The sequence below is a fragment of the Trachypithecus francoisi genome, unplaced genomic scaffold (genome assembly GCF_009764315.1).
Source record: "Trachypithecus francoisi isolate TF-2019V2 unplaced genomic scaffold, Tfra_2.0 Lachesis_group11, whole genome shotgun sequence".
Lineage (NCBI taxonomy): Eukaryota > Metazoa > Chordata > Mammalia > Primates > Cercopithecidae > Trachypithecus > Trachypithecus francoisi.
The window spans coordinates 2,540,679-2,568,446 of NW_022681456.1; the positions used below are offsets into that span (position 1 = coordinate 2,540,679).

At 46.8% G+C, this 27,768-nt stretch overlaps 1 protein-coding gene and 1 long non-coding RNA gene across 6 annotated transcripts in view; one reads left to right on the top strand and one right to left on the bottom strand.

Moving 5' to 3' along the window:
• Positions 1-27,768, top strand: part of RIMBP2 (RIMS binding protein 2) — a 332,648-nt gene that overhangs the window by 91,532 nt on the left and 213,348 nt on the right. The gene's annotated exons all lie outside the window — the stretch shown is intronic.
• On the bottom strand, positions 11,702-13,590 carry LOC117089177. Its single transcript, XR_004439487.1, has 3 exons — positions 13,190-13,590; positions 12,915-13,033; positions 11,702-12,270 (listed from the first exon to the last, which is right to left on the bottom strand). It is a non-coding gene; the product is annotated as an uncharacterized LOC117089177 (long non-coding RNA).

Consider the following 27,768-nt stretch of genomic DNA (forward strand, 5'->3'; position numbering starts at 1 on the left):
ATGGTGATGCTGGCTGTAGTCGTCATGATAATGGTGGTAATGGATCTGGCCAGTATGTGTTCAGTAGACCTAAATCCACACTCAGTCCTCTGATTCCTATTTTATGCATTCATTTTCCATAGAAGAAGGCAGAGAAGGTCTGATGTGAAACTTAACTGTTTCCAATGCAGGATATACACTTGGCCATCATTTGTTTCTCATTACAATAGAACCACTAATCATCACTTAATAGTAAAGGCAGCCTCGTTGGAGGTGGGTCAGATTCCTGAAAAATATTTCAAAACCCTTTTGTTTTCATTTTTAACATAATGGTATCAGTTTCTTCAATGAATATAATTTATGACAATATCTTTATGCCCTAAAAAGACAAATCGTATCATGAAGAACACTTTCAAAGAGTGTGTTTCAACTGAGTGCTGTGGGTTATTATTTGTAATTTTTTCCAGTGCATTGATTACACTTGGCCTATGGGATGCAGAAGCCAATCTGTTATCCTAGGGATCACAAGCAGATTATTTTGAGGGCTTATTACTTTTTTGATATTTTTAAATTTTGGTCATTCTGGGGTTGGAAGCTCGAGTGGAGTGATGTATGTGTGTATGAGTCTTTCCTATATTTGGAATGAGCTGGTCTTTTTTTGATAGATTGTTGGCTGCTTGGAATTGCAGATGCATCATTAAGCTATTGCATTTAAATTTAGCTCTTGTTCTCACTCTAGAAGGGAATGGAATGTTTGAATTATTTCCCCATGAAGGGAGGGCAATTAGAAAATAGGTCCTCATGACTGTTTGAAGAGTGGGTCTAGTTCGTGAGTCTGAGATGGGCTGCACGTTTGACTTGGAAGAGGAGGCTCTCTGAGAGTAGCTCCAGTCTGGAGGAAGTTAGAGCTGCCTGAAGCACACCTCAGTGGCTGCTACATTTTAATCTCTCCAAAGGCAGCATTTCCTGTCTAAATCCACAATGACCATTCTCAACAGCTCCATCGTTTCCCTCCATCCAGACAGGTCTCAGCGCCCCTCTGTCAATAAAACATATTAAGATGTGTATTCACAGATACAAGTTGGAAAAGTTAACAACTTTCACAGGAGCTGAGTATGTGTGAGCAGGTTTAAAGTTATGCTCATTTAACTTGAACATGCCTAGCATAAAAAGATTAATGTTTAATGTAATAGATATCCTAATTACCCTGATTTGACTTTCACACATTATATGGGTGTATCAAAATATCACATGTACCTCAATAATATGTCCATCTGTTATGTATCAATTTAAGAAACCCAGATACATCAACTGGCGTGGTGGCTCACATCTGTAATCTCAGCACTTTGGGAGGCCAAGATGGGCGAATCACGAGGTCAGGAGATTGAGACCAGCCTGGCCAACATGGTGAAACCCCAGCTTTACTAAAAATAAAAAAGTTTGCTGGGCGTGGAGTTGTGCACCTGTAATCCCAACTACTCAGGAGGCTGAGGCAGGAGAATTGCTTGAACCCGGGAGGCAGAGGTTGCAGTGAGCTGAGATAGCGCCACTGCACTCCATTCTGGGCAACAGAGCAAGACTCTGTCTCAAAGAAACCCAAATATAATCCTAGTTAAAGTGAATTAAATCAGTACAGTAAAATAAAAAGCAAAATTATTTTACCTTGTCAGATTTGAAGGGCAGCAGATGCTCACCGAAAAAGTCACATCTCACAGAGATGTATAAAGTAAAACATTAAAGTCCCTTGATAAATATTTCCCGTTCCTAATTCCCATTGGCGATCATTATTAAGAGTCTGGTGTTTCTTTTCAGAATGCAGACCTTTCCCCATGCATCCACAAATATACACATACACACGTAATGTCTTGAGGTAAAACAGAGGCAGGTGCATCGACAAAAGTGGACGTGGATACACAATTCTATGTGTGCATGTCCAAGTACACACATAATCTGCTCTGCAACTTTTTTCATTACTTACATACTAAATTTATATATTTAATTTGTAAAATCTCATGTATCTTGACTCTTCTACCAAGCTAACCACTGTCATCAGTTTGGTCCTTCCAAACATACGTGAAACTCTATCCTAGAATTTTGTGTGTGCTTTAAACAAAACTATATTTTTCTGCAGATTCGTATTTTCCATTTCCAGAACATTTCTCAGAGACCTTTGCCTGTTATTTCCAATGAGTACATTGGCACCCAACCTCAGCCTTGTAAATTGCTGTGTATCACCCAGCAGTGTAGCTATACTGAGTGTCTCAGCCTGGGCTCTCCCAGAGCAAGCCCAAGGTAAGGATTCCAGTAAAAGTGACTCACGGGGAGGTGACCCCAGGAAATTTTGGGTATGGAAGTGAGACAGGGAAGGGCAGGAAGTCAGTAATGAGTGTGTGTTATCCAGCCAGTTGCTGCTGTGGGTGATGGGGGCTCAGTCCTGTATGGAACCTCTGGGAGATTTTGCAATGTACGCTGTGGGATTATTTGCTTGAGGGATGAGGGAGCTGGGGTATTGATCTACCAGTACTCTTCACTTGGCTGAGGCAGCCTTGCAGGTGCATGGAGGCTCCAGCATGTCTTGCTTGCCCTGCATGTAGGCCAGGCTTGGGTCTCAGCTAGACTGAGCCCCCAGGCACAGAAATGCAGGTGTTGGTGGTAACCAGGTTGGTGTGCAAGGAGTTGAGTGCTCAGAGGTTATGGGAGGCGGCTGATGCCCGCTGAAGGCACTTACTGCTATTGATGAACAATTGTGCACTATGTAGATGCACACATAGATGACAACAGTGAACTAACTGTGCCATAACCATGCCTTATTATCAGCACTACTGTAGGGAACACATTTGTCCATGCTCCCTGTGTACATTACTCTAGAATCTGTGCAAATGTGCTTCTACTTCAAGGGGTGGGGGCGAGGGGAGGGAGAGCGTTAGGGCAAATACCTAATGCATGTGGGGCTTAAAACCTAGATGACAGGCTGATAGGTGCAGCAAACCACCATGGCACATGTATACCTGTGTAACAAACCTGCACGTTCTGCACATGTATCCCAGAACTTAAAGTAAAATAAAAGTGCTTCTATTTGTATAAGTGTTGAAATATGTAGAAAAAGCTAAAGGGGAATACGTGCCATGTGTTCATCATAATATGCTTTTTAAATTCAATAATGCAGTATGGAATTACCTCAGTCTTTAACAGTATTCAGTTGACTTTAGTTTTGTATATTTGTGTGTGTGTGTGTATCTAGTCCAGCAACCTGACTTTGTGCACTACAGATGCTTGGCCTATATTTGTTGAGACAAGAAACCACTGATACTAGAAGGAAATGGCCCCACCAGTGTCCCCGGATCTTCGTCCACGCCATCTGTTCTTTCATTTTCCCTGTTAGATAAGTCATGTTACTCCTACCTGCAGGGCTTGATAGGCAAGAACTGTTTACTTGATGCCATGAGCTCTGGGAACAGAGATTACATCTAAGCGTTGAGCAGGGTCAGAGAGAGAGAAATCTGGTCTTCTGTGCCTTTTGTGGATAATTTTGTGACTATCAGCCTAGTGGAGGCATTGCCTGAATCTGCCAACTAGCCCAATATTTCCAAGAGTGTTGTACAAGCAATAAAATAGACAAAAACAATCCACAAACCCTAGCTAGCTATGGTCATGTATTTATTGGAAAAAATATTAGGAAAAATATAACTAGTAGGCCAGGTGCACTGGCTCATTTCTGTAATCCCAGCCCTGTGGGAGGCAGAGGTGGGAGGACCACTGGAGTTCAGGAGTTTGGGGCCAGCCTGGGCAACAAAGTGAGACTCCGTCTCTATTATCAAATATATATTCATATATAAAAAATACTAGTGAATGATATGTACAATTAGCGAATAACTAGCGAATTTATATATAAAATAACTAGTGAATTAACCAACAGTTTTGTGTTAGTCATATATAGTTTCCTTTTTCAATATAATTACGTATGTAAAACACAAGCTCATTTAAAGACAGAGGGTCAGTTAGTAGTTGGCACAGAGATGGCAAAGCTTGTGATGTCTGGGGAATCTCAGTTCCCTGGAACCTCCGATGCAGCCTTGTGGGGCTTCACGGCTGCTCCAGCCACAGGCCGTGCCTGTTACCGAGGACCCAACCTGAAACAAACAGGCCTGCAAGTTCTCAGGGCTCCTTTTTGGTCAGGACCCCAAGACTAACTGTCTCGGCCTAATGTTATTTGTGCGGAAATGTCTAGTTAAAATGTCTTTTAATGTCATTACTCTTCATGACTAAAGCAATTATGTATTTTAAATTCCATTTGGTTGGTTTCATTTTGTTCTGTTATTATTTTTTGAAGTAGACAAGTCAACATGGAATGGGCTCTGTTTATATTGAAGTCTGAGCGCCAGTTACAGTCAAACGAGTCCTTAGTGCTGTCCTGGGCCTGTCGGGAAGCATGTGTGATGCTGGCCTGCTGGCCTCAGCACCGGGCTGGGTTCAGTGATGTCTCCAGGTTTACCTGCAAGGGCAGTAAAAGGGGAGAGTACAAATGTGTCTGGCAAGAGCTTTGGAAATGGCGAGGAAATAGTCACACTTCCAGCTATGGTACCCAGGTCTCGGTATCATCCATTTCACTCCTGCCTCTTGGTGAACTCGGGCCCTGGAATGTCGTTTACTTGCTCCTTTTGTTCTGCAGGACAGATGAGTGAGGCTGCTGATACAGCCGTGTGCTCAGGCCCTGGGGCTTGCTATGCCCCGTGGTATTCTATTATGTGTGTCGCGGTCTTCAGATTTTACATGACGGGGAACCAGCTCAAAGTAGCCTCAGCAAAAACGGGAGTTCTTGACTGGTGAAATTGAAGAGAGGAGATTCTAGCTTCAGGAGTGGCTGCATCCAGGAACTCTGCCGATGTTTTTGGGAATCTCCATCCTTTTCCTCTGTGTTGGTGTCAGTCTTTAATCAGTTCCTTAGTCATGCACTTGGAGTTCACAGGCCTGGCGCTGTTCCCACATTGTATTATCGTATCTACAGTTAGGCCCAAAAAGCCAGCAGCGCGGTGTACGACCATGGTGTGGGCCCCTGCTTTTCTCTTATGGGGAGGATCCACCTGGAGTCCATCACCCTAACCCTCACCTTTCACAAGACCCATCTCCAGAGCCTGGCCACCGAACTCAAGAGTTTCCAACTCACCTAAGGTCACTTTCCAAACGGGAATGACCAGCTCCTGGGGGCTGGTAAAAAAAAATGAACCCACCCTCACTAAGGGGTGACTTTGTATCCTTACAGAGGTGTGTGCATGTTTTCAGGCCTCCCCATTCAGCCAGATCTCAAGGCAGGTTGCTCGCCTGCCCCTGGCTAACATAACCATGCCAAGGACCGTTCACAGGGCTCACAGGGCTCAAGCCACACAGGTGCCCCAGGCCTGGAGTCTAGGTCTGCAGGTTCCCAGGTGCTCACCACTGCTGGGTGGGGTGGCTGACTGCGGGGCACAGAGGTAGGTCCGTTACTGGGTGAATGGTGTTCCCTGCAAAAAGAAGGTTGGAGGCCCAGACCCTCAAACTGTGATCTTACTTGGAGACGAGGTCTTTATAGAGGTGACCAGCTTAAAGTGAGGTCATTAGATTAGGTCTTAATCTACTGTGACTGGTGTCCTTCCAGACAGGGATTTGGATGCAGAGAATATTGGCAGGGATTGGGGTGATGCTTCTAGGAGCCACGGAATACCAAGAATGCCAGCCACCACAGAAGCTGGGGAGAGGCATGGGCAGAGCCTGGCGCCAGCCTGAGGAACCAGCCCTGCCGATACCCCGAGCTTGGGCGTCTGGCCCCTGGGGACTATGGGGCCGTGTGTGCCTGTTCTTCAAGCCTCCTGTCTTGTACTTTGTCACAGTGGCTGCAGGAAACTAACGTGAGGTCTCTGGTTGCAAGCAGCAGAACCTGGTGCTGGCCACCTAAAAGGGAAGGGGATTTGCTAGAAGGACCAATGGAGAGGGCCAGCGAAGCATCAGGGACCGGGAGCAGGCCTCAGGGAGGAGGAGAGCTGCAGGATGCCCCACCCAGGGTTGGGGGGATGGCGGGGGGAACAAGGGGATGGAGGGTTGGGGGGACGGGGGGACAGGGGGACGGAGGGACAAGCTCTGGCCGCTGGTTCTTTTTTGTCCTTGGTCCCTCTACTCACAATTTAAATTCAAGGGACTGATTGTTTAATTGGCAGCACTTGAGTCTCAGGCGCATCCCTTGGCTGGAGAGGATGAGGCACCGTGATTGTCCTCAGCAGACCACCTCCAGAGCAGAGCCAGGAAGCTCTGGCCAGAAGAGTGAGCCACTGCCTGGGAGGCCCTTTCCGACCCGTTGCTGCAGGGGTTTCTGGGAGCTTCTTTCTCTACATAAAGTCAAGTCTGCACACCACATATTGGTGGGCAGATTTCAGTGCAGCGCCGCACACCTGCTCCATGTGGGCCCTCTGTCTTCCCGGTGCAGAGCACCAAGGACAGCCTGTGTCTGCAGGGCCACCTCTTTGCTGACACAATTCAGTTACTGACCCTTCAGGTGCTTTGACAGGCTGTCCACCCCGGGCCTGTGCGGTCTCCAAGAGTAACCAGGCAACGGAAGCATTTGCCACTGATAGACATCCACAGAGAGCAGCCAACTCCCCAGTGCAAACGAAAGGGCTTCGGATTAGGAGAGAAGGTTGATAAGGGACTGTGAGCACAGCTAGAGCTTCCTCTTTAACCTGGGGCCATGGTGTCTGTGCGGTCCCCTTGACAACACACTGTGGCTAGATTAGAGATCCACATTGATCAGTCGCTGTGGAAAGAATAACACATGCGTGTGCATTTCCTGTTTTGTGTGAACATCTCCTAGACCCCTTACTACAGAACGGAGCCTTTTCAAAACCGCTACCTGATTTAGCATGGGTAACTCGCTTGCATCGTCTCCACTCTGGACACTGGAAAGTTTTAGATATCTTTGAATTTGAAGGGCCAGTTTCCCAAGGAGTAAAAAAATCAATAATAACATGATCAGTAAAGAGCATAATGATTTCAGTCCTGGAAGAGGTGAGGGAACGAAAGCTCTGATGGTGTTGCATAGCCCCCTCCACTGCCTGAAATCGTGTGCGTTTGCAGTTTATATGACCTGCTGTAATGTGGACTTCATTGAGGAAGGGATTTCACCTTTGCTCGCTCAGTATTCCCAGTACCTGGAAAGCTGCTCTGAAAATAGTGCAGAAGTTTGTTGAATACATAATTGGATAATTGAAGGAAGAAGTGGATTAATGAATACTAATATAATGGGAAAACATACTTCTTCAATTTTGCCTATTTGGTGCCATAATTTGAAGGTTGCTTGCTACAAAGTAAGGGGTGTATGTGTGTTTAACATAGAAAGTCCATCAGCAATAAAGCTGTTAACTGACTTTTGGCTTTTAGATAAAGACCCATTTGTGATGAAAGTCTGGGTAGAGGCCCAAATATTCATCCTCCCTTCCTCCCTCCATCCGTTCTTTCCTCTTTTCTTTCTAGGTGGGCTGAGGCTTGCACTATTAGCCAGATCCTTGTACAACTGGGTGCAGCTAAAATCTCTTCTCCCATCCTTTCCATGCACAGTCTCCCATTTACACTGCTTTATGTTGTTGAAATTTTGACTTTAAGATCATTTACACTACAAAGCTATAAAGATGTTTCCGTCTAGGCACTTTTACGGAGGTGTTTTGCCTGAATCACTTCCTGAGGAGCCTCCCAGCTGCCATCAGGATGCTTGTTCAGGTGTGGCTGTGAGCAGGAAGAGCCGCAGAGCTCCTGGGCGCCCACAGCACTAGGCAAAGAGGTGGCCACACTGGCCCCTGGATGTGGCAAACCTCATCCCTCCCCACCTGCTGAACACTGGGACGTTTCAGGGAGGGCGAGAAACCTCAGACTGAAGGGAACCTGATCTTTTTGTCTTTACCAAGACGAGGGGGTCAGGAGGATCCTGCTGTGGGGCTCCTTGGACTGGGGCCCATGGAGCGAGATGAAGATCCTACGAGATATCCCATGCTGTACATTGTCTTTAAAAAAGGATAATTAACACGTTTAACCTTCTAATCTGATGTTCTCTGGAAAGAACTTTTTGTGTTGACTTGATCAAATCAGGAGTGAACGTGATGAGAGGAAGGTGTTGAGTGCTGATCACATGCGATATGAACGATTATTTAGATAATACATTCATATTAGGCCTGGCATTGACGCACAGTTACGGGCAAGCAAACTGCTTTCTAGGGGACTGGAGAACATCATTAACTCTTCATCTGCAAAATTGCTTTGGGGATCCGTGACTCTTATGAGAGTTAGACTTTCTTTCTTTTTCTCCTTTTTTACATTTAAAAAATTTGTGTGTGTGTGTGTGTAAAGACGAGGTTTTGCTATGTGCCCAGGCTGGTCTCAAACTCCTGGGCTCAGGTGATCCTCCCACCTCAGCCTCCCAAGGTGCTGAGATTACAGGCGTGAGCCACCACACCCAGCCAAGTTAGATTTTTCTAAGAGTAAGGAGACCTGGCAATCTGAAAATCAACTGATGCAATCAACGTTTTCCAATGATTGGATAACATCTCCAAGTAGCCCAGACAACTGAGCGATTCCTGTTCTACCAAAATAATCTAATTTATGTGCGTTCTGTGAATTCAGAATTGGGGTGCATCTGCGGACCTTTGAGGACTGAAGTGCTGGGCTGCTTAGCGTCAGGTCAGAGATACTCAGTCCAAGGCCCTCTCTGTTACTTTCTGAAGCTTCAGCTGAAACAAGAAGCAGCCCACCTTTGCTAAAGGAAAGGCTTCCTCCAAGCCCTTCTCAATACCTCCTGCTAAGCAGCCTCTAGCAGTAACTAAAGCCAGTGTCAGGTGACACCTACTTGTCATTTCTGCCTGGAGCTGTAGCTGGCCTAGGCCCGTGGGGCCAGAGCATTTGATTGAACTCTCAGTTGGTGCCCCAGGGCAATGTGTGCTAGGAAAAAATGGAGTCTGGTGAAGGGAGATGGTGACTCACTCCTTCCAGTGAGGAGTGAAAGGAAATGTCAGCAGGAGTCAAGAGAGCAGGGATGACACCATTTGCATGAGGACAGACCTGGGTTCCAAGCCTGGTCCAGCAGCTCCCAGCTGCAGGGTGTGGGCCTGGGCTCTAGTTTAAACCTTTGTGTCCTTGTGTGCTGGACGGAGGTGGCAGCACTAACTCGGGGCCGGGGGTGGGGTGGCGGGGGTTGTTGGTGACAGTGAAACACAGAAGAGACTGGTAGGGTCTCAGCACCAAGCCTGGCCCACAGGAAGCTCTCAGAACATGAGGTGTAAGGCTGGGGGTCCTGGAAAAATGAGAGATGGGGTGGAACCTCTCATCAGTGGAACATGGGGGGCTCTGTAGAGGAAGGGGGCCCCTGCACCCCAACTTCAGGTCAGCAGCTGACGCCAAGGCCATGTTGCAGGGATCCACAGCCCACACAAGCAGTCCCCGAAAATCCTTCCTTTCTGCTCAGGCCTCTGGCAGAGCTCTCCAGACCTCTGTGCTGGAAACCAAAGTCACCCTCTGACTTCTTCCTGTGGTCCTGCTTGTGCCCGGCCAAGCTCTTTCCTGGCTGCCATATGGAGATGTAGAAGGAGCTCTCCTGTCACTAGGAGAGACTCCAGAACACTGTACTGACCCCATCTCTGGACATTCATGTCTTCCTGCCAGCCCTGGGCTCTGCCTTGATGAGCTGGGAAGGTGTGGGATTGGGAAGATGCCTTAACCTCTATCTCATTCATTGTCTCCTAGGACGGTGTCCTGCACATATGGGCACTCAGTAGACATGGGTGATGGGTTGGGCGGCTTTTTCTATGCCTCAGCTTCCTTAGGTCTTAAATGGGTTTAAATATAATCCTGCCTTGTAGAAGGTTTGAGGAGAAATCAGCAAGCCCTCAAGAAGGGATTCGCAACTGTGGTAGTGGCTCAGGTGATTCTGCACTGACCAGAGCCAGGAGCCCTGCTGAACATGGCAACAGTCAGAGAAGATGAGAGAATGAGAGAGAAATAGGGGAGGCAGAAATAAGGAGAGAAGAGGAGAAGGGAGCAAGACAGGGGAGGAAGAGAAAGAGACATGGGGGGAGAACAGATGGGGTGAGAAAGGAGAGGAGAGCGAGAAACCAGAGACAGAACGTGGCATGTGTCTAGTCGTCGTCTTCAGATGTCTAGGGATGAAAGGGGACACCGTGAACAGCTCCCCATTCGTCTGGTGGGAAACGTGCAGGCGGAACGTTGTGATCTGTAAGATGAGACATCCTTGCTCTTGGACACAGAGCCCAGCATGCAGGTTTAAGAATGCAAAAGGCTGGGGGTGTGTGCATCCAACTGCGTCACTCTTCTGCCAGGCAGGGAGACTGGTGCCTGCCAGAGGTGAGAAAGCAAACGCTGTTGTCCAGATCATGTCCCGTCCCGGAGCAGGAGGGTCAGGGAGGCATCTAAGGGGCGTACAGCGACTTCTCCACATAGCTTGTCTGGGTGGGCTTGGGGGGGCTTCCAAACATGATGGCAGAGGTTTGAAACCTGTGCCCACCACCACAGGAAAATACCTGTCACTGTTCATGAAAAATGGTGCTGTTTAAACTTAGTGGGCATTAGTTTTCTTAATTCTCCTCTCCTAATTCTTATACAGTATCACATTCCATAGCCCAGGTAAGCAATGCATGTCCCTCCACCCCTTTCTTCCTGTCTATAGTCAAAGACAAACACCTGCATCCCCACAGCTAGGCATTGGGGGGGTTGTTGGTTTATTAAAATGAGAATATAGACTAGGCCCAGTGGCTCACACCTGTAATCCCAGCACTTTGGGGAGGCTGCGGCAGGCGGATCACTTGAGGCCAGAAGTTCGAAACCAGCCTGGCCAACATGGTGAAAACCCATTTCTACTAAAAACACAAAAATTAGCCAGGTGTGGTGGCAGGCGCCTGTAATCTCAGCTACTCCGGAGGCTGAGATGGGAGAATTGCTTGAACGCGGGAGGTGGAGGTTGCAGCAAGCTGAGATCGCGCCACTGCACTCCAGCCTGGGTGACAGAGTGAGACTTCATCTCAAAAAAAAAAAAAACTATATATGTTTGTATGTATGTATATCATATATACATTATATGTAATTATATGTGCACATATACATATATGTATGTAATATATAACATATATTGTACATTATATATTGTGCTATTGTAATATATACTATATTGTATATAATATATACAATATAATATATGCATTATTATACATATATGCATGATGTCTATATAATTATATATGCATAATACACATACATATGTATATATACATAATATAGACATATACACATGTGTATATATGTATATGAAATGTACATGTGTATTTATGCACATACACACACAAATACACAGCATCTGCATGTTTCCTGCCAAACAGGGAGCTGCCCAGGCTGTCCATCTCATACCTACACATCTGAAGAGGACTGGACACACAAGTTATCAAAAATATGTATATAAATATTTTACAAAATGTTTTATAAAGTACATATAAAATACATGTATCATATATACATATTTTTATATATCTGTCTTATATACATATATATTTTTGTATACAGATATTCGATAACTTGTTTTACTCAAAAGTGCGTCATGAACGTTTTTCATGTCAACACATAGAATTCTAACTTGTGATTTTGCATTGCTTCATTGTAACCTGTGGCACGGATACACCATAATTTTATTTGACCACCATGAAAAGATGTCCCTATGCAGCCCGGCAAGATTTCCCCGTTTTCCTTTGCCTCGTCAGCACTATGCTAAAGATCTTCATGCACACATTCTTGTGTTTTTTATTCTATGGAATCTATTTCTGGGAATCTCTGGGTCAGAGTCTGTGTGCTTTTTAATTACACCTCTGAGAGACTGCTTCTCAGAAAGACTCCAAGAATCAACATTCCCACTGGTTCTGTGTGGAGCGGCCTGTTCCTTTTTCCTTACACCCCAGTGCTCACTGATGCTGTGCCTCAGTTTTTCCATATCTAACGTGTGAGGAGTGTAGTGTTGTTAGAGCACAGGGAATGTGGTCGGTTTGTTTACATTGCTCACTGAACGTCTTCTGAGGATAAGGGAGGTTGGGTACCATGTTGGTAATTAATCACTTGGTTTTTGCTGATTCCTGGGGGTGCTGCCCCAACTCACGTTAGTCCTTGGCTGTAAGTAACTTCTGTTTCTTTATTGTGCTCTTTAAGGAATGGGAGCAATGGCATTGATTTCTTCTGCTTCCAATCACATAGTATACGTGCAACTGTGTTACCAAGTCTGAAGTGCTGCAAAACAAAGTGTAGGCCAGCCTGTTGCGTCAGGTAGGACAGCGTTCAGCTGCAAGTAACGACAGAACCTGCTAACACTGCCCTGCAGAGACTGGCCTGGCTTTTCTCATGCAGAAAGTCAGAGGCCACCATTGCAGGGGTGGCATGAGGTCTGAAAGGACCCTGCCTCCCTCCCTCTCTGCTGTTGTTGGGGTCCTGTGGTGGCTGTTGCACCTTCTGGCATCGTGCCTGCATCCCAGGCGGGAAGAACGAGGGTTGTCTCTTAATGAGACTGAGTTGTGTTTTTTTTTTTTTTTTTTTTTTAACAGAGTCTCACTCTGTCGCCCAGGCTGGAGTGCAGTGGTATGATCTTGGCTCACTGCAGCCTCCGCCTCCCAGGTTCAAGTGATTCTCCTGCCTCAGCCTCCCAAGTAGCTGGGATCACAGGCGCCCAGCTAATTTTTGTATTTTTAGTAGAGATGGGGTTTCACCACGTTGGCCAGGATGGTCTCGATCTCCTAACCTTGTGATCCACCCTCCTCGGCCTCCCAAAGTGCTAGGATAACAGGCATGAGCCACTGTGCCAGGCCGAGACTGAATCTTAAGAAAGGGAGAAGTCTGTGCCAGGTGTTCCCTGCTTGCCTCCCAGATCCACCCTCTACCTCTTTCTGTGCTGTCCTCTGCCCGTGCGGTGGGGGGCTGGGCGCACTGGACTTCCTCACTCAGGTTCTCTTGCCCCATGGCTTCCAGGTGGCTTGGCCGATGAGGTCGCAGCAGGAGCCTGGAGATGGCGGCAGGGGTATCTGTGGGTTGCCCACTGGCCCTCCAGCGGGGAGGTTGCAGATCCCACAGTTGCAGTGTCCTCCGCCTTGCTGGCCTCTGCAACCTGCCAGCACTGCTGTCAACTCTCCCTTTGTCCCATCCCCTCCTTACTCACCAGGCATGGCCTTCGTTTTGTCCTGGATTCTGACAGATGCGACTCTCCAAAGGACATTCCTGAGGTCAAAAATGTCACCTAGTCATCCTTGCCAGCCGGGGAGCTGGGAAATGTATACCAAGGAAAGGCCAGGGAGAAACAGCTGGTGAGTGGTAACCCAGTGTCTAAGTAGCCTGGTGCAGGTGGTGACGATGGGGCACTGGAGACTAGGTGGAGGCTGTGTAATCATCAGGGGTTACCCGGGAGGTTCTGGACTTGGGGGAGGGTGGAGGGAAAAGAGACGCTGTTTCACCCATCCGGACTCCTATATTGCAAGTGACAGATCCCAGCTCAGCTCTGCGGGCTGTGTATCTTGCTTCACCCCGATGGGATCTAAGCCCAGAATAAGGTACCAGGGTCTGCATCCAGGGCAGCCTGCTGTGATGTCAGCATGGTTTGGTTACCAGGGAAGCCAATTGTTGAAGTCATAGAGCTGTGTTTGACAAGCTCCTCCCGGTTTCTCCCGGTTTTGCATTTACACTGTTTCCTCTGAAGTCCTCCCATCACGGTCTTCACCATCCTGTCAAGATGGTGTTTTAAAAATTATTTTAAAAAACACCATTTTTCCATAATGTGCTCTCTTAGCTTGGGTTGCTGTACAGAATACCCCAGACTGGGTGGTCCCAGGGGCTGGGCTGGGGACCCCCAAACCCAGGGTAGCTTTTCATTAACCCAGCAGCCAGGCCAAACTTTGTCTGGATTGGGCTTTGCACACAGCAGAGCAGCTCATGCACTGTAACCTTTCAACTCCTGGCCTGAGGGCTTGTCCAAGCCAAGTAAATATTCATACATGAGAGAGAAGGTGATGCTTTACGAAAAAGCCAAAAGCCAGATACCCTGGCCAACTGAAACACCCGGGGAGGTACTCGGCCCTCAGAAGGCCTGTTTTCACCGTGGAAGGTGAGGCTGATGGAGGGAACAGGTGGTGGCCTCTTCTCCAGTCTGGGCCGGACACAGGTCAATCCAAGCAGCTGCTGTCCTTGGAGGCCACCTCTCTGTCCCAGAGAGGTGACCTTGCGTAACTCTGAGCTGCGTTGTGTGACGTCCGAACACGTGCCCTGGCACGCTGTCCCTGGAGGACTCGGATCTGCTGCCCAGATCCCCGCAGGCCCTATGGGCTCTTCAGGGCAGAGACTCATGACTTCTTAACTATCCAGGACATGCTTCTCAGAGGATGCATTGCACCTGTTTCAGGCATGAGTCCTGTGGCCAGTTGGTTTTCCCCAACTTTCTACTTGCAGAGCAACTTCTTAGGCCTGGGGTCCTCTCTTGCAGGTGCCCTGCATGATGGAGAACTTTTTCAACCCCAGCCATTGTGTAACAGGCAGTGGGTGGACATGGGTTCTGTGTCCTGCTTGCCGGGCCTGAGCTGTTTGTCAGGTGTACAACTGAGAGCCTTGCAGACCAGAATCCAAGACTCCACAACACATGTGTGCTGGGGCCAGACGCGAGCTGTTGAAGGAGAAAGCAGTCAGTGTATTTAAAGGCAAAGGGCTTCCTAAATCGAGGCTGTGCGGGCCTCCCGGAGGTCCTAGCCCAGGCTACAGAGGTAAATCCTCTCTGCAGGAGATGCCTTGCCGCCAGCATGGTGGTGTCTGCTGCTTACGGTAGCCGACAGCCAGTGTCTTCCAGCCGAGGATCGGGGGCAGCAATGCGGGTAAACGAGGCGGCACTGGCTGCTCTGGCTTCTGTGGGAGTGGAAGACAAAAGGGGCCCAAATACCCCGCAATGTATTGTCTGATGGAGGCTGCAGCTCAGAGAGATCGTTTATGGGAGGGACGTCATCATCAGGGAGGAGACTTCGGCTCCTGGAGAGCCAGGCACTGAGTGCTTCCCCACTGTGGGGTCTGGGGGAAGTGGGGACAGAGCTCATGGGATGGGGGGGATGTACAGTTCCAGGAGACCTGGGGGCTCTGCATCCCTGTGGTGCTGGCAGCGACGCCTGGAGGCTGGAGCCCGTGTCAGTGGCCTGAGGCTGAGTTCAGGCTCTGCCTGCTTTGGGCGGTGTGGCCAAAGGCACAACACTCCTTTCTCCTGGCCTTTTTGAGGCCTCCTCTGTGAAATAAGGTGTTGGATGAGACTCCCCAGGGTGAAGGTGCCTGGGAGCTTTTCCTGCTAGAGCTTTAGAAATGAGGGAACTCGAAGGCAGAGTGGCCAGGGACTCACTGGGCAGCAACAGCCTCCAATGGATGCAAGCTTCTGAGACATTGCAGGTATTACTAGCGGGCAGGGACAGTGAATTTAAAGCAGGAAAATTACTTTTATGAGTCACAAAATGTTTGTTAGTCTCTTGTACATTGCTAGGACACATGACCTAGTTTTTACACTTTTGTTTTTATTTATCAAAGAGATAAGTGTTTATTAAATCTATTAAGTATTATACAAGCATGGAGAGGTTTTTAAAAAATTATCTGACTTTTGAGGCCACAGAGATGGCATAGACCCTCCCTTCAAAGTGTAGCTCTAAGCCCTGGAAGTGGAGCAAGACTTGATGAGGAGAGGACCCTGGAAGCTGAACTGCCAGAGGCTCCAGAACGGGAGGGACCGGGAGAAGCAGATTCCCCATTTTCCCCCCACAGAACGGGAGGGACCAGGAGGAGCAGGCTTCCCGTTTTCCCTTGTGTCAATTTGACTAGGTTGAGGGACACCCAGAGAGCTGGCCACACACTATATTTTGGGGTGCCTGTGAGGTCATTTCTGGAGAAGGTGAGCATTTGGATCAGTGGACTGAGTAAGGAATCTCACAAATGTGAGGGCATCCTCTGATCCATCGAGGGCCCAAGCAGGAAGAAAAGGCAGGGGAGAGGTAAATTTGCTCCCTTCTGGAGCTGGGACTTCTGTCTGTCCTGCCCGCAGATGCTGGAGCTCCTGGGTCTCGGGCCTCGACCAATCCCCATCCAGTGCCCTACCCCCAGTTCCCAGACCTGCAGCCATGGGCTGGGAGCAATACCGTCAGCTCCTCCTGTTCTCAAGCATGCAGTCTCAGACTGAATTCCCACCGTCAGCTTTCCTGGCTCTCCAGACGGCAGGTCATGGGACTCACTGGCCTCTGTAATCACATGAGGGAATTCCCCAAGTAAGTCTCTTCGTGCGTATAGATCCTGTCCTGTTCCTCCAAGAAACCCTGACGAACGACCCCGCTTCCATCCAACAGAAGAAAGTGACCCAGGCCCAACATTTCCTGACCCCGACCTCACCAGAGAAGGTCCCCCGGGTGGCTCAGTTCTCCTCTGGATGGATCAGGGTCCCTCTGACCATATCACCAAGGAGGGTTAATCAAGAGCCCTGCCAACATCAGTGTCAGGATTTCTTTCTTTCTTTTTTTTTTTTTTAATGGCTGAACAGCATTCTGTTGTGTAGAGAACATTTTCTACATTCATCCATTCATCCATCGATGCACACTTAGGTTGATTCCGCACCTTGGCTAGTGGGAATGGTGCTGTCTAAACGTGGGGGTGCAGACAGCTTTGCGACAGGCTCAGTTCATATGTGGGGGTGCAGACAGCTTTGCAACAGACTCAGTTCATTTCCTTTGGGTCGGTGCCAGTGGCATAGTGGGCTCATGGTCATTCCATTTTTGATTTTTTGAGGAACCTTCATACTGTTCTCTGACAACATGGATGAACCTGGAGGATGCTCCATTAAGTCATCAGCCAGGCACAGAAAGACAAATACTGAGTGACCTCACTCATACGTGGCAGCTAAGAAGTTGATCTCACAGAAGTAGAGAATGGAATGGTGGTTACCAGAGGCTGGGGTGCTAGGGGGCATGGGGAGATGCTGGTTAAAGGACGTGTAGTTACAGTTAGACGGGAGGGTGCATTTCAGGAGATCTACTGCACTGCAAGCTCACCATAGTTAATGATGATGTATTGGTAAAAAATGTTAAGGGAGTGGGTATTAAGTGCTCTCACCACAAAATAACTATGAAGTAATGCACTTGTTAATTAACTGGATTTAACCATTCCACAATGTACATATATGACAAAGCACCACGTGATACACAATAAAATCATACAAAACAGACCAGAGTCCTAAAGAGGAGTGGCCTGGGCAGTGCTCTGTCCCCACAGGGCCTGGGCCTCCCCTCCCCGGCAGAGATGAGGCGGGGATGCTTCTCCCCACTGCCCACTTCCCCCTAGGAGGAGGGTCCTAGCCTCACAGTTCCTGGCCTGGGGAAGCCTCTTCATCTCTGGGGAAGTGAGACTTCCCTCCTCCCCAATAGACACCAGCGTAGGCGATCAGACCTGCAAGAGGGACACGTAACCTGGACTGAAGGTCTCTTTGGCCCTGAGAACTTGAAACTTCCCTGAAGTGCCCAGAGAAACCAGCATAGGCAGAAGGCTACGTGCAATGCCCGTGGGCTGTGCATAGGGGGTGCTGTCTGCGACCCCCCTGCGGTGGTGCCGTCGGCCTTCCTGCCCAGCATCCTCTATTCCTGAGTGCCTTGGTTTCCCATTGTCCTGTTGTGTGTGGTTTGATTCAGCTGTGAGCTCAGAGAACTTGCCCATTCACAATAGAAACCAAAGCATATTCTAGCAGCTCTTTCCACTGGATATTCTTCCTTTTCCTGCCCTGGTTCCCAGGCAGGGGCTGAGGGGTTAGACATAGAAGGCTGACCGATTGGAAGCGTTCTCCTAGGATGCTGAATCTTTGAGTGAATCAAGGGAAAAAAAAAATCAACGTTTTGAGCATATTTACTTCAGTGGAAAGTTTCCCAGGTTGGGGGACAGGAACTTCTGGCAGGTCCTTTTGCAGGGGAACCCCTACCTTCTGCACCTGGCCCTCCAAGCCTCTGCCCCCGGAACATTCCCACGTCCTTCTGAGAGCTCCCCTTTTGGTGGAGTCATGGCCTTTGTTTCTGATGCTTGCACCCAACACAGAACCTAAGCGGCTGTAAAAGTGGACGCTTCTGCTTGGTCAGCGTGGAGAGAAAAGTGGGAGAAAAAGGAGATGGAACTTGAACCTGGGGGAATGAACCGTTTTCCAGGGCTCCCCTTACTGAGCGCTCTGAGCAGTTTCTGACCAATGTGGGCTCCTCTTTGCTGGGGAGTTAGATTTGTGTCTGACTCTTGGGCTGAGTGTGGAGAAACGGTCGCCGGTGAGGACGACTTAAGGAGGCGGTGTTTTCATGCCTGTCCCCGAGAAACTCCCAGGAGATGATCAAAGCACCGTGAATGAGAAGTGTGTTCCCACCGAGTGTGTGGAAACATGGTCCTGGGTGTGGAGACGTGACAGAAACCCTGTGAGCGAAACCCACAGGTGCACAAGTAGCCACGATTAGCCGGGGAACTGTGTGGTGAATTCAAGGAAATCTACCAAATGGAGGTACCATCTATTAAATATCATCTTAATCAGCCTGTTAAATTGTGATGTGAGCAGATGCGGTCATGGGTAGGGCCCTTTCTCCCCCAGAGGAAACGTCAGCAAACACTTAACGGGAATGTTCAGATGACCAGGTCTGTAGTAGAGTAAGTGCTCTGTCCAGGCTCATTACAGGATTTCAGCTGGGACTATTTACAGAAATTAAACGTGAAGAAGGGACACTTTCTACACCTCAGGCTCACTGGTAGGGCAAGCTGTGTTTGAAGAATTTGAACTGGGCCAGGTGATGGCTCACGCCTGTAATCTCAGCACTTTGGGAGGCCGAGGAGGGTAGATCATGAGGTCAGGAGTTTGAGACCAGCCTGGCTGAGATGGTGAAACCTGTCTCTACTAAAAATAGAAAAACTAGCCGGGTGTGGTGGCAGGTGCCTGTAATCCCAGCTACTTGGGAGGCTGAGGCAGGAGAATTACTTGACCCGGGAGGCAGAGGTTGCAATGAGCTGAGATCGCGCTACTGTGCTCCAGCCTGGGCGACAGAGCAAGACTTCGTCTTAAAAAAGAATTGGAACTGCTTGTTGTGGTGACTTGGACTGTTGTAGCCTTGAGAGATTTTGCTTTATTTTTGACTTCCAGTGAAAGCCAGGCTCCAGCACCAGGGCAGAATTCCTCGCACGGGTCATATTTAGAAGGTGAGGAGGAGGCTGGAGAGTGTCTCCAGTTCATGATCTCTACCGCTTGCTCCAATGGTTTACAGCTCACGAAGTGCAGACTTTCAGATGAGGTTTGGATGGAAGCCACTATGAGTTTTGCTATAAGTGGTGAATCCCAGGAGACACTCCACAGAATACCTTTTAGAACGTGTTGGCTCAGGTTCTGCCTCTTCAACCTGCACTTGTCCCCGCCTCTGCACTGCTGGTGCAGTGACAGCCACCTAAAGACCTGCCTCCTTGCGTGGAACTGGGGAGCTGCGTAGACATACGACTCCCTTCCCACGCGTCCTGCTTGTGCCTCTCTGCAAACCCCATGCTTCCTTTTTTATGGCCTAGCCCAGGCAGTTAGTGGTAGAATAATAGTGAGGGGGGCAATCCCAGGAATGCAGTGTTCTGACTGTGATTTTTAATTTGGGAGAACGTTTCTTCTTAGAAACATACAGACAAGAAAACACCTATGTATAATTCCCACCATATAGACTCTCAGGCAGGGCCAATCTTATTTTTAAATTTTCTACCATATTTATTTCCAGTTGTTGTTGTTCATACTTTCAAAAAGTTACACATTAACCTTTCATTAATTTTTTTTTTTTTTTGAGATAGAGTTTCACTCTGTCTCCCAGGCTGGAGTGCAATGGCACAGTCTCGGCTTACTGCAACCTCTGCCTCCTGGGTTCAGGCAATTCTCCTGCCTTAGCCTCCCAGGTAGCTGGGACTACAGGTTCCCGCCACCACGCCTGGCTAATTTTTTTTTTTTTTTTGTATTTTCAGTAGAGATGGGGTTTTACCATGTAGGTCAGGCTGGTTTTGAACTCCTGACCTCAAATGATCCGCCCACCTCAGCCTCCCAAAGTGCTGGGATTACAGGTGTGAGCCACTGTGCCTGGCCCATTTTTAGCTTTTACTTATGAAAAATTTAAAGCATACCTTGAAATGGCAAGAATAGCACAATGAACCCCCACACAGTGCACAGATGCAATCATCTCACAAAGTTGTCATATTTGCTGTCTGCCTGTCTATCATCATCTATTTTTTCACTGTATTATTTCAAAGTTGTAGATATTGTCACTTTATTACTAAATACTTTATCATGCATCATTAAAAATAAAATTATTTTCTGCATAACCACAATACCATTATCATACCTAAAAATTAACAGTAATTCCCCAATAGCATATGGTATTCAGCCCATATTCAAAATTTTTAGTTATCCCCAGAACATTTATACCTTGTTATTTTGATTGAACTCAGATCCAGCCATGCCTCATGTATGATATTGGCAGCCACGTCTTTTTAGTCTCTTTTAGTTGGAAGCATGGTTTCCCCGTGTGATTGATTTATTGAAGAGACCAGACCACCTTTAAAAATAAATCAGGCATTACAAGTAAAGTTCAATTCTTTGATTTATAGAATCTACTGTAACACCTACTCACCCTCCACTCCCAGAAGCATCCATTATATTATTAGGATAGTCTGTATCTTTCCATGTTTTAAAGCATACTTTCACAGTCCTGTGTCCTGAACAATGGGGACAAGTTCTGAGAAAGGCGTGCTGGTGATCTCGTCATGTGAACCCTGCAGTGCACTTGCACAAACCTACCTGGGGAGCCTACAGCACCCCAAGGCTGTGTGGTGGAGCCCATTGCTCCTGGGTTATACACCTGTTCAGGATGTGACTGTACTGGACCTTGCAGGCAACAGTAACATAATGGTAAATATGCATATATCTGAACATATCTAAACCTTGCGGAAAAGGCACAGTAACATGCAGTATAAAAGATAAGAAAAAGAGGCTGGGTGCAGTGGCTCACACCTGTAATCCCAGCACTTTGGGAGGTCAAGTCGGGTGGATCACAAGGTCAGGAGATTGAGACCATCCTGGATAACATGGTGAAACCCCTGTCTCTACTAAAAATACAAAAACAAAATTAGCCAGGCATGGTGGCAGGTGCCTGTAGTCCCAGCTACTCGGGACGCTGAGGCAGGAGAATGGCGTGAACCCGGGAGGCAGAGCTTGCAGTGAGCCGAGATCGTGCCACTGCACTCCAGCCTGGGCGGCAGAGCGAGACTCTGTCTCAAAAAAAGGATAAGAAAAGAGGCATCTGTATAGGCCACTCACCATGAATGGAGCTTGCAGGCCTGAAGTTGCTCTGGTGAGTAAGTGAGTGAGTGGGTGGAGAGTGACTGTGAAGGCGTAGGATGTTCCCGTGCACGACTGTAGGCTTTATGGACACTGAACACCCAGGCCGCTCTGAGTAGCCAAAGCCATTTTAAAAAAATCATTTTTCTTTCTTCAATAATCAACCTTAGCTTACTGTGATTTTTTTTGACTCTTGTAATAACACTTGTCTTGAAACACAGACATTACACAGCTACACAAAAATCCTTTATATCCTTATTCTATAAGATTTTTTCTATTTTAAAACATTTTAACATTTAACACTTTTAAAATGTCTTAAAACGAAGACACAAACGTACACATGAGCGTAGGGCTACCCAGTGTCAGGATCATCACATCACTGTCTTGTGCCTGCACGTCCTGTCCCACTGGAAGGTCTCCAGGGGCAAAGCACATGGAGCTGCCATCTCCTAGGGTGACAAGGTCTTCTTCTGGATACTTTCTGGAAGACCTGCCTGAGACTGTTTTACAGTTATTATTTTATAAGTAGGAGTACACTCTAATGAGAAAAGTATAGCATAGTGAAATGTCTAAACCAGTAACAGAGTTGCTTATGATCACCTATCAAGTATGATGAACTGTGCAGGATCATATGTGCTAGGCTTTTCTAGGACAGGCGGTGCAGTGGGTTTGTTTACAGCAGTGTCACCACACACGAGTCATGTGCTGTGCTACGATGTTACCTTGGCTGTAAAGTCACCAGGCTATAGGGCTACAGGGAGCTTTTACCTCTCTCCGAATCTTAATCTTATGGCACACCATGGCGTATGTGTCCCTCCTTGATGGAAATGTTGTTCATCAGCTCATGGCTGCAAGTGTAACTTATGCCTGTACTTACCCATCTGTCAGTCTCCATAAAAACATGATTTTATGTAAATTTTCTTCATAAATATCATACTGGGCACATGATTCTGCAGCTTCTATTTTGGATCTGCATTGTGTTTTGAGATGCATTGGGGCTGACGAATTTTCCTTTTCCATTTCTCTATTGGGTTTTTTCCACTCTTCCGTGATGCAGGTTCTTACACCTGCCTTTTGAGTACATGTGTGAGTCCGTTGAAGTTAATAGGGTTATGGAATGTGCTCACTTCTATTTCAACAGAGACTTCCCAGTGCTTCTAGCAGCTGGGCCAACTGACTGATGATCCTGCCAGCCTTGTACAGGTGAGCATGCTTCCCTGCCTTGCCATCACTGGGTATGGTGAGATTGGTAAAATGTGCACACCTGATGGGAGTTCATTGTTTAAATCTGCATATCCTGGATGGCTAGTGATGGCCATGTTTGCGTGTGCTCATTTGCCACTTGAGTTTATCTTTTGCTTGTCTTTTTATGAGTACTGTTTCTTGATGTATTTTGAATATGAAACATGGTGCCAGTTTTGGTTTTAAAATTACGAGATAGACAAGTGGAAATTGTATTGCTTTACTGAATAGTGCTGCAACTGAAAACCTCATGTCTATACATGAGAAGTATGTTCTTCTCCCTTTCCAGGAGGGGGTGTTTAAATTACTCCTGATAGACCATTTGAAGGGTGAATTCCAGTTCTCATAGCTAAAAGGTATCATTGTAATAATTCAATTTTTGAGCTGCCAAAATAACACTTCTCTGTCTGTGCTAAAAGAACACCAAATCCCATTAACAATGGATACATGTTCTTAACGTTGTTGATTACAATATGGTACAACAGAACCACCGTTGGCGAATTCTTCCGTCATGCGACCGTCTACATCTGTTTGTTCAGTTCTTTAATGACTGTTCCTTACACATCAGACAATGATCAAAGTACACATTTGCTACCAAAAAAGTCAAGCAAAAGAAGTCAATGGCAGCCCTGCCAATGGCACACAAGGCGGGAGCCATCCCATGCTTATAGGAGTCTCTGGGGAAGCAGCCCCAGCGCTATCACACCACAGGTGACCCCGTTTCTGGGACATGTGCACACCATCCAAACTGTCCTTGGAAATTCAGGAAACCTCCCCCAGATGGAAGGAGGGCATTGAAGGACACATCCTCCTAACTCCAAAGGGTGTGTCTGGAGCACAACCAGCCCCACCTATGATGCTGAATGTCCCTTTGGGACCTCAGAGCTGAAATGATTAAGGTAGGTTAGGTGTGGAGAGAGATGGGCAGCAGAGTGCCCGTGTCGTCTTCTGCAAAATGTGGGTACCTACCTTAGGATTCCTCTGATTATCATGAGGGTTAATGGGTTAATGTTTGTCATATGCCTGGCACAAGTTAGCACTGTATAAATATTTCTTTTTTTTTTTTTTTTTGTATTTTTTAATAGAGACGAAGTTTTGCCATATTGGCCAGACTGGTTTTGAACTCCTGACCTCAGGTGATCCACCTGCCTTGGCCTCCAAAAGTGCTAGGATTACAGGTGTGAGCCACCGTGGCTGACCAAATATTTCTTTTCTTTTTTTGAGATGGAGTCTCGCTGTGTCGCCCAGGCGTGATCCCGGCTCACTGCAACCTCCGCTCCTCCAGGTTTAAGCAATTCTCTGCCTCAGCCTCCGGAGTAACTGGGGTTACAGGCACGTGCCACGATGCCTGGCTAATTTTTTTGTATTTTTAGTAGAGACGGGGTTTCACCATCTTGGCCAGGCTGGTCTTGAACTCTTGACCTTGTGATCCACCTGCCTCAGCCTCCCAAAGTGCTGGGATTACAGGCATGAGCCACCACGCCGGGCCCAAATATTTCTTAAAGAAAGAAAAATATCTGGAGACCTTTCTTGGCAGAGGCTGCGGGGGGTGTGATAAGGAGCTGTCTCTTTATTCCTTCTCATTGACATTCCGTTTAGTTAAAAGGTTTGCTGAAAGCTTCTACAGGGATTATGTCACACTTATGTGCATACTGAACATATATATAGTAGCTGCTCAATTAAATGTTTAATTAAATTAATGTGCTCCTCCAAATAGTGTCTTTCCCAGCAATAGGATCAAATTCTCCTGTCTTTTGAGATTTGAGACCGTGGAGCATGTCTTTGAAGAAGCAGATCAATAACCCTCTTCGTAGTTACATATGCACAAAGAACCTGGGATGAATTCAGAGTGACTTTGGAGATAAGCGTTCTATGTGTGCTGGAAGATAATTGCATTACAGAGCTCATAAACCTCTCCCCAAACACTGAGGTCTCTAGACTGGGCTAAATGATGCCTCGGAGCTCAGCACTACTGTAATAACAAACTTAATTAAGGCATCAAGCTGGAAGCCAGGCTGGGCAGTAAATTAATTTTTAATCCATGGGTGTAGCTGGCTTTCAACATGATGGATGTACCACAACCCAGAGGCTGCCAATCCAACGAGAAGTAAAAGATAATCACATTCGCCAGCTGGTTTGCTTTTTTCTTTTTTGGCCTGCCCACTTTGACCCCATCCCCAGGGTGGGTGAGCAGCCCGTGGCTTTTGGGCAGTTGATATGGTTTGTCTGATGTCACTCAGGTGAGAGCTCCGCCGGCCTGGACTAACGCGGTTTTAGCTTGTGATCTTGACTGCTGGTCGTCCTGGTTGGTTAAATCACATAGAGAATTAGCCTTGGCAGTAAGAGTGTTCACCAAATCCCGATTCACAAACATGCTTGCTCTCCTGACAAAGTGGATAAATGCCCACCGACAGTTGAGTGTGGACTTGCAGATGATGTGCAGTTAGGACCCTGGCAGGAAATGAAGGGTGCGCTCAGCTAGGGTTTGGAGATGGCTACAAGGGACAACTTACAGAGGTGTGGGCAGGTCAAGAGAACCAATAAGTAGTGATGCATACAGGGTCTAGCAACAGCAGGAAGCTGTTATCATCCCTAGACTTGAAGGGGAAGAAGCAGCTTGGTCATCCCTTGGAGCTTTCAGTTAAATGAGTTTTCAGATGAGCTACTGGGTATGGGGCTTGTGGCTGATTTCAGTCAGGAGCATTATGTCTTACAGACTAAGAGTATATATTGGTTTTAGGGTGAGGGGGCTTATCACAGGCCTGGGATGTGTTTGTGGGGAGAAGTTTATGGCGGTGCTGGAATGTCTCTGGGCAGAGGGGAGGTTATCTTGGGGCTGGCGTGTCTCTGGTCGGGGAGGGGTTTGGAACGTTTCTGGTCGGAGGTGTTTTATGGTCATGCTGACCTTAGCCATTAGGCTGATGCCCTTTGGATTTCGGTGGGTTTTGATCAAGGTGAGACTTAAAATGGCAGTACTTGTCCAAGATGGCAATGCTCCTGCTCTGTCAGTGCTGACAACATGTGCCCAAGGTGGTAGGGGCACAGATGGGTTTCATACATTTTAGGGAGACATGAAATATCCATCAATATGTGTAAGATGTACACTGGTTCAGTCCGGAAAGGTGGGACAACTCCAGACTAGAAAGTTGGAGGCAGAGTGGGGGCTGCAGGTCACAGGTAGGTAAGAGACAGTTTCTGATGAGCCTCTCCAAAGGAGGCGATTTGATATGCATTTCTCTCAGTGGGCAGAGGGGTGATGAATAGAACGAGGCAGGTTTGCCCTTAGTTCCCAGCTTGACTTTTCCCTTTAACTTAGTGATTTGGGGGCCCCAAGAACTATTTTCCTTTTATAATAGTTTCACTTGGGTGAAAAACATAGGGATGAAATGGCTGGATATAGGTAGGTGTGCATTTGACATTTGTAGAAACTGTAAAACTGTCAATATATACAAATATAACACATTTGAGTTAATTGCCAAATTATTTAAATGGTGGGTCCATTATATACTCCGATTAGCAGTGTATGAGAGTTCCAGTCATCTATATCCTTGCTAGCACTTGTATGCCCAGTGTTTTTCATTGTGGTTAGTTTAATGGGTAAGTCATGGTATTATGATATTTTGAGTTTTATTTGCACTTCCCGAGTGACTAATGCTATTGCTCATCTTTTCATGTGCTTATTTGCCATATGTCTTCTTGGGTGAAGTGTTTTTCAAATCAGTTTGCCCATTTGTTTAATTGGAGGGCTTGTTTTTTATTGAATATTGAAAATTCGTTGTATAATCTGCATACACAGTCAGATATATTATTTGCAAATGTCTTCTCCCAGTATGTTGCTTTTATTGTCCTTCTCTTAATGATGTCACTTAAAATGCAGAACCTTGTGCTTTTCATGACATCTAATTTACCAGTTTGTTCTGACAGAATGTACTTTGGTGTCAGATCTAAAACAACGTTGTTTAAAGTCACAAATTGATGCTCTATTTTGCGTTAATTTTTGCATATGATGCGAAGGATGTGTTGAAGTTCAGTTATTGCGTATGACTCTCCAATGTTTCCATCACCATTTTTGGAAAAGATAATTCTGTCTCCATCGAATTCTCTTTGCATCTTTGTTAAAAATCAGTCGTAACAGCGTGGTGGCTCACAACTGTAATCCCAGTGTTTTGGGAGCCCAAAGTGGGAGGATCGCCTGGGCCAGATGTTTGAGGCCAGCCTTGGTGACATAGACCCCATCAAAAATTCCAAAAGAAAATCAGTGGCTAATACATTTGTGGGTCTATTTATGGGATCTGTATTATTTTTCAGTGAACTATTTGTCTATCTGATGTCATTACCTTACTACTTGATTACTGTAGCTTTATAATAAGCCTTAAAATAATATTCTCCAATTTTTTTGGGGGGGTATATTTTATATCCTTTGCATTTTAATGTGAATCTTCAGGGTTAGCTTTTCAATTTCTACAAAAAAAAAAAAAGCATACTTGGATTTTGACTGGGTCATGTTAAATCTATAGATCAATTCTTTAAAAAATGACCTCTTAGGCTGGGCGCGGTGGCTCAAGCCTGTCATCCCAGCACTTTGGGAGGCCGAGACGGGCGGATCACAAGGTCAGGAGATCGAGACCATCCTGGCTAACACGGTGAAACCCCGTCTCTACTAAAAAATACAAAAAACTAGCCGGGCGAGGTGGCGGCGCCTGTAGTCCCAGCTACTCGGGAGGCTGAGGCAGGAGAATGGCGTGAACCCGGGAGGCGGAGCTTGTAGTGAGCTGAGATCCGGCCACTGCAGTCCAGCCTGGGCGACAGAGCGAGACTCCGCCTCAAAAAAAAAAAAAAAAGACCTCTTAACGATGTAGATTCTTCCAATCCACAAACGCAAGATATCTCTCCACTTATGTAGGTCGCCTTTCCTTTTTCTCAGGAATATTGTATAGTTTTCAGTTTGCAAGTCATTCATATCTTTTGTCAAATGTGCCTGTAGATATTTCATATTTTAAGGCTATTTTAATCTGTGTATGTTTTAAACTTTAACTTTTTGTTTGTTGCTAGTATATAGAGATACATTATTTTTTGTACGTTGATCTCCTTTTCTCCTACCTTGCCAAATCCATTTAATAGTT